Source organism: Tamandua tetradactyla, chromosome 5 (genome assembly GCF_023851605.1).
Source record: "Tamandua tetradactyla isolate mTamTet1 chromosome 5, mTamTet1.pri, whole genome shotgun sequence".
NCBI lineage: Eukaryota > Metazoa > Chordata > Mammalia > Pilosa > Myrmecophagidae > Tamandua > Tamandua tetradactyla.
The window spans coordinates 173,262,055-173,272,666 of record NC_135331.1 but is presented as its reverse complement, the minus strand read 5'-3'; the positions used below and the strand labels follow the sequence as shown (position 1 = coordinate 173,272,666).

At 38.0% G+C, this 10,612-nt stretch overlaps 1 protein-coding gene across 9 annotated transcripts in view; it reads left to right on the top strand.

Moving 5' to 3' along the window:
- HS3ST5 (heparan sulfate-glucosamine 3-sulfotransferase 5) overlaps positions 1–10,612 on the top strand; it is a 229,267-nt gene that overhangs the window by 56,970 nt on the left and 161,685 nt on the right. For 2 of the 9 annotated variants that reach the window (XR_013176372.1, XR_013176370.1), the window contains one exon: positions 4,651–4,952. The exons of the other annotated variants lie outside the window; for them this stretch is intronic. The gene's annotated coding sequence lies outside the window, so the exon portion shown is untranslated. Of the gene's footprint in view, positions 1–4,650; positions 4,953–10,612 lie in introns of those variants that run through there. 9 annotated transcript variants of the gene reach the window in all.

Genomic DNA, 10,612 nt, shown 5'->3' with positions numbered 1-10,612 from the left:
CAGCAATCTTCATGAGACTCAAAAAAAATTCCTGGGTGGGCCACAGTGGCTCAACAGGCAAGAACACTTGCCTGCCGTGCCCAAGGACCCAGGTTCAATTCCTGGTGCCTGCCAAAAAAAAAAAAAAAAAATTCCTAAAGTTAATGTAAAAGAAAAGCATTTGCATAGGCATTATATAAAATGTTTGCATAATTTTATCTTTGAATGTCAATATCGTGAAAGGATGCTGTGCCAGTTTGAATCTGTTGCGTACCCCAGAAAAGCCAAGTTATTTAATCCTCATTCAGTATTCCTGGGTGGAAGCTTTTTTATTGTTCCCATGGAGATGTAGCCCACCCAATTGTGGGTTGTAACTTTTGATTATTTAGTTTCCATGGAGATGTGTCCCCACCCATTCAAGGTGGGGTTGTTTACTGGAGCCCTTTAAGAAAGAACCATTTTGGAAAAAGCTTGAGAGCCAACAAAGCCCATGCAGCCAGAGACCTTTGGAAATGAAGAAGGAAAATGTCCCCAGGGAGCTTCATGAAACAAGAAGCCTGGAGAGAAAGCTAGCAGATGTCACTGTGTTTGCCATGTGCTTTTCCAGCTGAGAGAGAGACCTTGAATGCCATTGGACTTCTTGAACCATGGTATCTTTCCCTGGATGCCTTAGATTGGACCTTTCTATAGCCTTGCTTTAATTAGTACATTTTCACAGCCTTAGAACTGTAAACTTGCAACTTAATAAATTCCCCTTTTTAAAAGCCATTCTGTTTCTGATATATCACATTCCGGCTGCTTGTTAACTACAACAGACATCTAAAATGAGTCTTAGGCATCAATGACTCCCTGGAATGCATATTTACAGATGTCAAAACTGAGGAATAATTCAAACAAAACAGAAACTAGAATCAAGATTCAGAAAGATCTAGACTGACTGCAACACTGGGCCAAATGTGGGGGGAATAAAATTAAATAGGAATAAATGTAAAGTTCCATCCTCCAGTCAAAAAATCAAAAGAGTGAATTGGAAGGAACTTGAAAGAAACACACACAAAAGCTCCTGGACATTAATTATTATCTCAGTGTGAGTCAGAGAGGTGATGTAATAGCCAAATAGCTGAAGTGACCTTATTACAAATAAGGGTACCAGGTGATATTTGTAATAAGAATGTGTCCAGAGCAAGGAAGTTGACTCTTATCTAGATCATTCCACAGTCGTGCCTGAGACATAAGGTTCGTGAGCTGTACTCTAAATGGGGCAGAGACAAAGTGTGTTCAGAGTAGCACCTCTAGGATTACAAAAGAGCTAAGTCACACCCGGAAGGAAATGAGGTTTAGCTGAAGGAGATAAGATACAGTAAAGTTAAGGACTGAAAACTATCTTCGGTGTTTGCAGACTACCATGGGGAATACGGAGATTAGACATAGGACAAAACAAGAAGGAAAGAGTAGAAGATAGAGAGATGTAAATCTTATCTCAATTCAAGTAAGAATTTTAATAGCTGAGATCTTGAGAGGTAGAGAATTGCCCCTGAACTGAGCAAATTCCAACAAGAGCTCGCCAGGAATGCTGAAAGGCCTTAACTAATTAGAGTTGGTCTGGGTGTCCAGAGGGCCTGTGGCTCCGAAAGACCACAGTTGTGCCACCTCCTAACCCTGGGTGTGAAGTACACAGAAGAGGCCCAAGCCTTAACTGAGCGTATGCATTTTCTTAGGAATATATCAAAAGTTCCATTTTGAGAAGGTAATGAAGCCTCAGTAATTTTAATTTAAAAAAGTAATTTTGCAATAAGCTATTTAATGCAACCCGTAATAATCCGATACTTGTCATATTAGTTTGTGTCCACATTGCCAATGCTTAAGTTGAAGAATTACTGAGAGGTTTCTTGTCCATGATTTTCTCAGAAACCAGAACAGCCGCTAAAACAGCTAAAATTAGCTTAAAATCCCTTAAAACATGAACTGTGATCACAGATTTTTTTAAATGCATTTTTTTTTCCTTTTATAGTTAAGGTCCAAGACTACAACAGACTTTTGCTTTCAAATTGTGCAGTGAAAATGTGGAATATACCTAGAGGGACACAAAAATGAATGGAGCTGCAAAGTCACTTCAGCTCATATGGATTTTTATTTCCTTATTTTGGTTTGTAATTACTACTAGTGGTGAATATTTTATCTAAGCATTTTAGCAGCCTTTCTCTTTTATTCCATTTGGTTCATTTACAATACAGTATTTACATTTTTTGTCTTGGATAAGAATTTTACTACCTTGGCCTTTGACAGAAAAATCAAGACATGAACAACTATGATGTCTAAATTGGATTAGAATGATAGGGATCATGGATTTGATAAATGCACAAAATACATTGAAAGTTCACTTTAAGCTACTGCTTGAGAATTTCCTTTCTCTACATTACCTTGAAAGAAGGAAAACTTGAACTTCAGGTCACCACTTCCCGATATAAGCAATCATTCACATTTGTTATTATTTTCTCTCCTGCCCATCCCTGTCTCCTTCTCTTCCTTTCCCTTTTCTCCTTCTAACTTCCAGTCATTCACCCAGGATATGTGAAGTTATATTCTTTTACTGATATTAATGATTTACATTTCTAAACAACTTAAATTCATACTTGCATGCCAATTCCAACTATAAGGGATTTCAAAATAAAAACTGGAACAGGAACAAGTAATTTTCATCTTCTGCTTAGCAGTCTTCTTTTTTATTATAATGAGTATCCAGAATTTGAATATCAAATTGTTTATTCTAGGACTACTTAGTGAGTTGGTGGAAATGAAAGACAAGATCCATAGAAAAGCTGAGAGAATACAGGGAGAAAAACACAGGAAGAGAAAAACAAAAAATTGAGAAAGTTGGGTCAGAGAAAAAAAAATCCTGAAAATTACACATAGGGAACTTTAAAAAATCAGGTTTAAAAGAGAAGATAAACACATTTGCTGTTCTTTTCACTAATGAAAAAAATAGAACCAGGAATGCATGTTTAAAAAATATTTGAAATATATCATTCCCAAAGAAAAACCATGCCAAAATTTAATATGTATTTAATGAAATTTCATTTAATCGAATTGAATTGAGTGCAGAGAATGTGTGGTCTCACTGAAGCTCAGAATGTAGGAAGGGACATGAAACACATTTCATTTCAGCAACAATCAAATGATGCTGAAAATCTAAATAGCCCACATGACCCTCCCTTCCCATAATTCCAACTTATTATAATTGGGCTGCTGCGTGGCTTTATTTCCAGTAATCACTGTGATCCCATATGGATTTTAACCCCTAGCCTCCCTGTTTGCTTTAGCTAGATTCATTGCATTCATTGCCCATGAATATTTATGGACTTTATAACCATCATCATATTTGACAATTGCATATGTAATCCAAGGTGATTCCTGATCTCTAAAAACTAATAAAATTAATTCCTTTTTGCATCATGACTTGCAGTTTACAAAACACCTTGCATAAAAATCTGAGAAGTTAAAAAATAAAAAACTAAACTCTCTTAGTGACAGTAAATAAAGAAGGCCAGACTTTATTTCCTACAATGTAAAGCTAAGAAGCATCTCTATAGTTCATATTAAAATGTGGACTGGTCAGATTCACTCACTAAGTCAATTTCAGATGATAGGGGTCTCCAGATGGCACTCAGACTGGCCCCTGCCCTGATTCTTTCTTGAGCTGTTACAAGCAATGTGATTCTTAGCACTGCCTTCTTCCCATAGTAAGCCCTGGGCCTTGACCTTTTTTGATGGCCATGAAGATTGAATGATGCTGTTAGCATTTAGTGCTGAAAGGTCAGGGGTACTAATTGCCCAGCAGTGTGACCAGCAATCACAATGAAGAGTTCTCCAAACCCCAGATTATGGGCAATGTCCTTGAAAAGCACTTTTGGTTTTAACTGCTAATCATGACATTAATATTTATTAAAATCTGGCACTCATAACCTATAATTGATGATTGCCAGAACTCATGAAGAACTTGACTAAGAATCTGACTGTTTTGCCACACTTGGAAATCCCAAGCAAATGCATATACAACATGGGAATTTCCCCAGTTTTCAGATAGAACCTGTCATCTGTGCCTCAACAGTGTAGTTTTTAGTTGGTCTGGATTTTTGGTTGCTGCAATCCTAGCTCTACATTACTGTTTAGTTTTACTTCATAATTATTTGTTTGCTTTAATCTCGGCTATTTAGTCAACCGGTAGTATTTCGTGATCTCTATTTTTACGTACAATACTTTTGGCCAATCACTTACAGTAGCTTTACTTTAAGACATGCTATTTATTGTGGTTCAAAGATAGATCATTCGTACTTCTATTGCTAAAGTATATATATGCATAACCCCACCTTCAGAAATTACATTATGGTACAGTATAATATAGTACAGTATATATAATATGGAATATTGTAGCATATATGCATAGTCTATATGCATAGTATATATAAGAGCATATTATGTTATAGTAGTGCAGTATAGAAAGATACAGTTATACCATGGTAAAGTATATTAAACACTATAGTGTAGTATTTCCCTAGAATAGTACAGTATAGTATAATATAGCATGGTAAGTATATTATCATCAAGATTTTTTTCCATTGGAAAGTGGAAAAAGGTGACAGATGAGTGAGGGGTTCTGTTTTCTAATCATAGGGGCTGCCTGCCAAAATCAGTCAAAAAAATTTGAGAGCCACTGAGTCCTACTGCAGCATGAGCTGAGCAGGTCTCAGGAGTCTGGACTTCTTCCGCAGAACACTGGCATAAAGCAGGAGACGGAGTCGTCTTCACCCTTACCGTCTTCAGGGGGCCACAGGGTTGCTCTGAGGCAACTCTTTATCTTCTCTATTTCCAATGAAGTGCTCTGAGACCCTGTAGCAGAGATGGTATTATTTTTGTTTTAAGACCAACTGGTATCATTTTTCTACAAGGAAGAAGGTTTCATCCGTAATATGTAATATGCTGTCTCTGGTTTTATTGTTGAACTCTCTCAGATTCACGCTCCCTTTTCTTTTTTTCAACATTTTTGTTAAGAAAATATTAGGAAGGAAGCAATAATATTAAATTGTAAAAATTATAAAAAAGAAACTGACAGAGCTAAATTTTAAGATACTTTGAGGGATAAAGAAATAAGGCCACAAACATTAGATAAGAAAAATGTGTGGCAGTGGAGATATGTATTGAGATTTACTTGGCTGGCTGCTATGCAAGAGAATGAATTCTATAATCTTGCCAAAACCTAAGAGAAATGCATATTGAATAGTAATAAATAACCTTATTGGAAAGAGTACAATATGATATACTTTATCCTTCAGACTTAATAGAGGAAAATTTCCCATTGATAAAAGCAGTATCCCCAAAGCAGACTGATGATCAGGTAATTTTTAATATACTCCACCATGGCCTTTCTGCTCCTATGCTACAACTTCTCCGACTTGATGAGTTGGAGGGTCAGGTTGAGCTGAGGCTAAAGCACAAACCTTTTCAATCTCTTTAAGAATGAAAAAAACTTTATAGCTAATGCTTTTTTCCATGCAATTTCTTTAATATTCTCCTGCAGTTCTGAAATGTTTCTTCTGTTTATATGTATATTACTGTTATATGTTTAATAACATTTTAATTGCCCTTATTAACTAATGCTTTGCAGTTACAAACAGTACATTCTCTTCTTTAACCCTCACAATATTTCTCTGTGGTAAAGAGAGGTTATCATAGTTGAGAACATTCAGACCTAACATGTTTGTGGACTTTCGCAAATGTACATAGCAGGCAAAAGTCCAACCTGGAGGCAGAAGTCAGGATTTCAGAATTCCAATGTTTAGTTAATAGAAATTTTGCCATGTGAATTACCACCATTTGCCATAATGGTTTCATTTCTGCCAAAATTTCAAGTCCTCTCATGTTTTTATTGCTGAACAGTGTTATAGACTACTACTATGAAATTTGCTTCCTTCATTCAGGTAGGCACTTACTCATTGTTATCTTTTTAGTATCTTCTTTTTATAGTATCTTTTAGTATTATCTTTTTTAGAATTTTTAGTTATTAGGAGGAACAAGAAAAACGCGTATAAGAAACTGCCCTCAAGGAGCTCACAGGTCAGAAGAGGAAACAGATACAATACAGGGGAATACAGATAAGATCTAGAATAAAGTGAGAAAGAGTCACGCCCCTCACAGAAGTTCTGTGAACCAACTCCCTTTTTGGCTTCTGGCTGGATTAATCAGTGTTCACCGTTCCCTCTGCAGACCCCTGGGACATGGCTCCTAGCATGCAGGGCTTCCAGCCAGCAGGATTAGCTCTAGCTGACACTTTGCATTTCTCTTCCCACAGGTTGTATGTTGTGTACTTAAAAACACTGGCAGCTTTTGCCGCCAAACTATTTGTGCCAATAACATTCTTAGCATAGTTACACATTTTGACTAAACACTTAATATACTTTAGAAATCTAGGTGTGAAATGAAAGAGTAGTTTTTATGAAAACCAAGTTGAATTCCTTGGAAAGACTGCATAAAGGCAAGTTGCAAAGATAGCTCTTAGAAGACTGGAGGGAAATTTTAAATCTAGAAAGATTAAAATGAAAGGTATTTCTTGGGAAAAGACCAAATGGTAGAAGACTGCCATGCTGGGACAGATTCCGAGCCCCCAGGGCCTTGGAATGCGAGGCCATGGTGGTTGGTGCTAAAACCCAGGCCCAGCATCCTAGCCAAGCTCCCTATCATCCCCATGTGGCAGGGCCACCAGGGGTACAAGACCAGGAGCCCCATGCCAACCCTTGCAAGGTGAGGGACTCTGTGGCTCTGTGTTGGGCACCTCATCCCCACCCTGGGGACACTGGCAGCATCTTGGCCCCAGAGACCAAGAAGCTGCTGCTGATGGCTGATATCAACCCTTCAAAGTGGTTTCCAACACCTTCATTACCTCTGGAAAGAGACCATGTTCATCAAGTCTCCCTCTCAGGAATTTGCCTGCCATCTCGTGAAGACTCACATCAGAGTCCTGCTGCAAAAGTCCCAGACCCCCTACCATGGGTACCAGGTAAGGTCTTTATACAAGAAAAATAAAAGGAATTCAGCTTGGAAGAAGAAATGAGTAATATGTGTTCTTCTCTAAAGTATGAAATTACCCATAATATTGTTTAATATGTACTTTGAAATGTTTTTTAAAAAACATAACTAATTATGTACATGAGGATTATAGAATATATACTTTAAATATAAAAAAAGAAATCTAGGAGGAATTGCCACTCAATATTTCATTCATGTTTCTAATGTCTTAATTTAAAAGAAAGGAAACTGAAATTTGTAGATGAAATGAAGGTTGTGATTTATCAAGACAGAAAATAAGGAGCACCAATCACCAGGCCCAAACTCAAAGAAAAGGCCTTGATTCCTCTTCAGAAGATGGTTTATATGCTTTAAATTAAAATAAAATGTATAAGGTTTGTATGAATTTAAAATTTTTCACCTTAACTAACTTTGTCAATTTGTCAACCCATCATCAGTTCTGATTACAAAATCATAGATGTGACCATACCTCCACTCTTCCTCTGCCTTTAGTTAAAAAATTGAAATGATCACCCATAAGCCTTGAAGGTAATGCCAAAATTTCAATTATTTGTAACACAGTTATATCAGCAATGATATATGGCCCCAGTTTGCATTTAGGGAGAGTTAATCTCATTCCTGGTTGGAAAATACTCATTAACTTTGAAACCAAAAGCATAGCATCACGTTTTTGTCTTCTTCTCCCTAAAATAATGTATCAAACAGTATGGTTGGCTGAATCCACCAAATGTCTACTTCATTGCCCTGCCTACAGTTAGGCTTCACCTAATTGTCCTATACTTTTTAGGAATATATTTTAGTTTATAATTCCTGGGAGAGGATTTTGTGAACTTGCTCATTAACCTGTAAACCAGTTTCACAAAGAGTCCATTGTTTTTTCCCACCCAGCACACCTTAATCTCAAGCTACTGGTTTCAAATTCTGTTTAATTAGTGATTCAACAAATATTCAGGAGAGGCAGGGTAAGATGGTGGCATAGTGAGGTGTGAAATTTAGTTCATCCTCCAGAGCAGCTAGTAAATAGGAACTGTATGGAACAACTGCTGGAGGGACATCAGTGACTGTCCATACAGGCCACACCAATCTGGAACAGGTAGAACAACTGAGTTCCCATAGAACTGTAACTCTCGCAAGCCACAGAGGCCAGCACCCCTCCTTCATGGGCATGGCAGGCTGGTTCCCTGAGGGGAAAGAAACAGACTCTACTAGTAGCAATGGCTTAGCTCAACCAAGCTCCAATTCCAGAATTAATTAACAAATTCTGACTACTCAAAACAGGCCCTGAGCACAGATAAACCTGGCGTAAGCACTAAAGGAACCAGGAGTTTTCACCCGCACAGAAAGTGAGCAAGGCTGACAGAAAAAAGTATATATATATATATATATATATATATTAAAAAAAAGAAGCATTTTGAGTTGGGCAGCAAAAAATACTGGAAAAGGGCTGGACCCCAAGAAAAGGGGTCACATAGAGCCTAGGGATATATAGAGTCATGTACCTGTTCTAGCTTTTCATTGGCAAACCTGGGAAGTAAGGGTCTTACTCTGAAAAGGCTTTTTCTTTTTATAATTTCTTAACATTAAATAAATAATCATTAGATAGAACTGTGAGCAGCCCCAGGCAAGGGCCAAATTAAGACATGTCTGAGAGACAAAGTAAACAGGTGGATGGGGACAATTCCCTAAAAGGTGTATGCTCCCCAAGAAAAAGGAGCTGGAACCCTGCTCAAGTGGATGCCCTCTTTCAGGGAATTCAGTCCCCATGGGCTGGAAAACAGAAACAATCTAAGCCCACGTATTACCTCAGCCTTGATCTCAACCATACCCCTGGCAGGGAGAGGCTGCTGAAATTTAAAGGCACCACATTACTTTATGCTGATGGGAAGCTGCAGACAGTTAAGCACCCATGCTGGGCAGGAGAGGAAAAGCACAGAGTCTAGAGGCTTCATAGGAAAGTCTGACAACCTGCTGGGTCACACCCTCAAGGAAACTTGATACTGGTTGCTCTCCCCTGAGACGTGGCCCTGTCTGAACCTCTTTTGTTGTTCAGATGTAGCCTCTCTAAGACAACTCAGCAGGTGAACTCACTGCCCTCCCCTTCTACATGGGACATAACTTCCAGGGGTATAAATCTCCCTGGCAATATGGGACAGGACTCCCAGGATGAGCCAGGACTGAACATTATGGGATTAAGAAAGCTTTCTTGACCAAGAGATTGGGGAGATAACTGTTAAAAGGATCAGTCTGTCTCCAATGCTAAGAATGACTGGATAGGGGCAGGCCCAATGGGAGACCACTAAAAATCCATCGCTTCATGGCCATAGAACTGTAAACTTGCAAACATGCAACTCAATAAATTCCCTTTTTAAAAGCAAAAAATGAAAAAGAAAAGTTCGTTGGAGTAACCAGGCAAGGGATGATGATATTTTCCCTCAGTGACAGCAGTGGAGGCAGTGAGAAGGGATCTATTCTGAACATATTGAAGGTTAGATCCAACAACATTTCCTTGGTGTGGGTGAGAGAAAGAGAGGGGTCAAAGGATGGCAATAGGGCTTACATGGGAAGACTGGAATTGCCACTAACTGGAAGAGGAGACATTTGATAGAGCAGGTTTTCAAAGAAAGACCAGCAATTTTGTGCTGGACATACTGAGTTCGAGATTTCTATTAGACATCTAAATGGAATGTTGAGTCAGCAATTGCATGTCTGAGTCTAAGGTTTGGAGGAAGAGCTGTTAGCATATAGATTGCTCTTTTCTTGGAGGAGGAGGAGATCAGCCAGCTTTTCTCAACTGGATTCCACAAGTGATTTAAGCCCTAATGCCCTAAAGCATTTGTTGTATGTTATAAATTAATTTCTCTCCTATGTATCTAGAATGGTACTAGTTATGTAGCATACTTGAGAGAATTGAGAATCATTTTTGTGTGCTGTGGTTTGTATGAGGAAGCCCATGGAGATAAAATCCTTGGATCCCTAAAGAAACTTAAGTTCTTGGTATTTTAGGCAAACTTTCTGAATTCCTATTAGATTCTTAAGGTATTTGTGGTTTTTTATATATTTGGAAACATTTTATAAATTTCAAATGGAGCACTGGAGACCAGTGTTTCCCAAAGTATGCACAATGTTCCCAAAAAAGGGGAGGGACAGATGACTCAGATAGATATGGAGAGTTCTGGGTATAAATAAAGACAATCATGGATTTACTATAGACCTTCTCAAGGCTTTTAATTTGCCAGTGTTGTACCTGAGAAATTAAGATTTCAGAAATGATTATGATTACTGAATCATTATATGGATATTTCTTTTTGCTTTCTAGTATATTGGAATAGACAGAGGGAAATATCTAAATTACTGAACTGTAATCCAGCCGCCTTGATCTTTGATAATGCTCATACAATGATTTAGCCTTTATCCTGCGATTGTAAAATCCTTGTGAATGACCCTCACTTACATTCCTTTATCCTGTTTTTCAACTTTAGAGTCTTATGGTCACTAAAGACAGCCCCTAATATTGATTAATGAAGGGACTTGAGTCAGCCCAGAACTTACACAC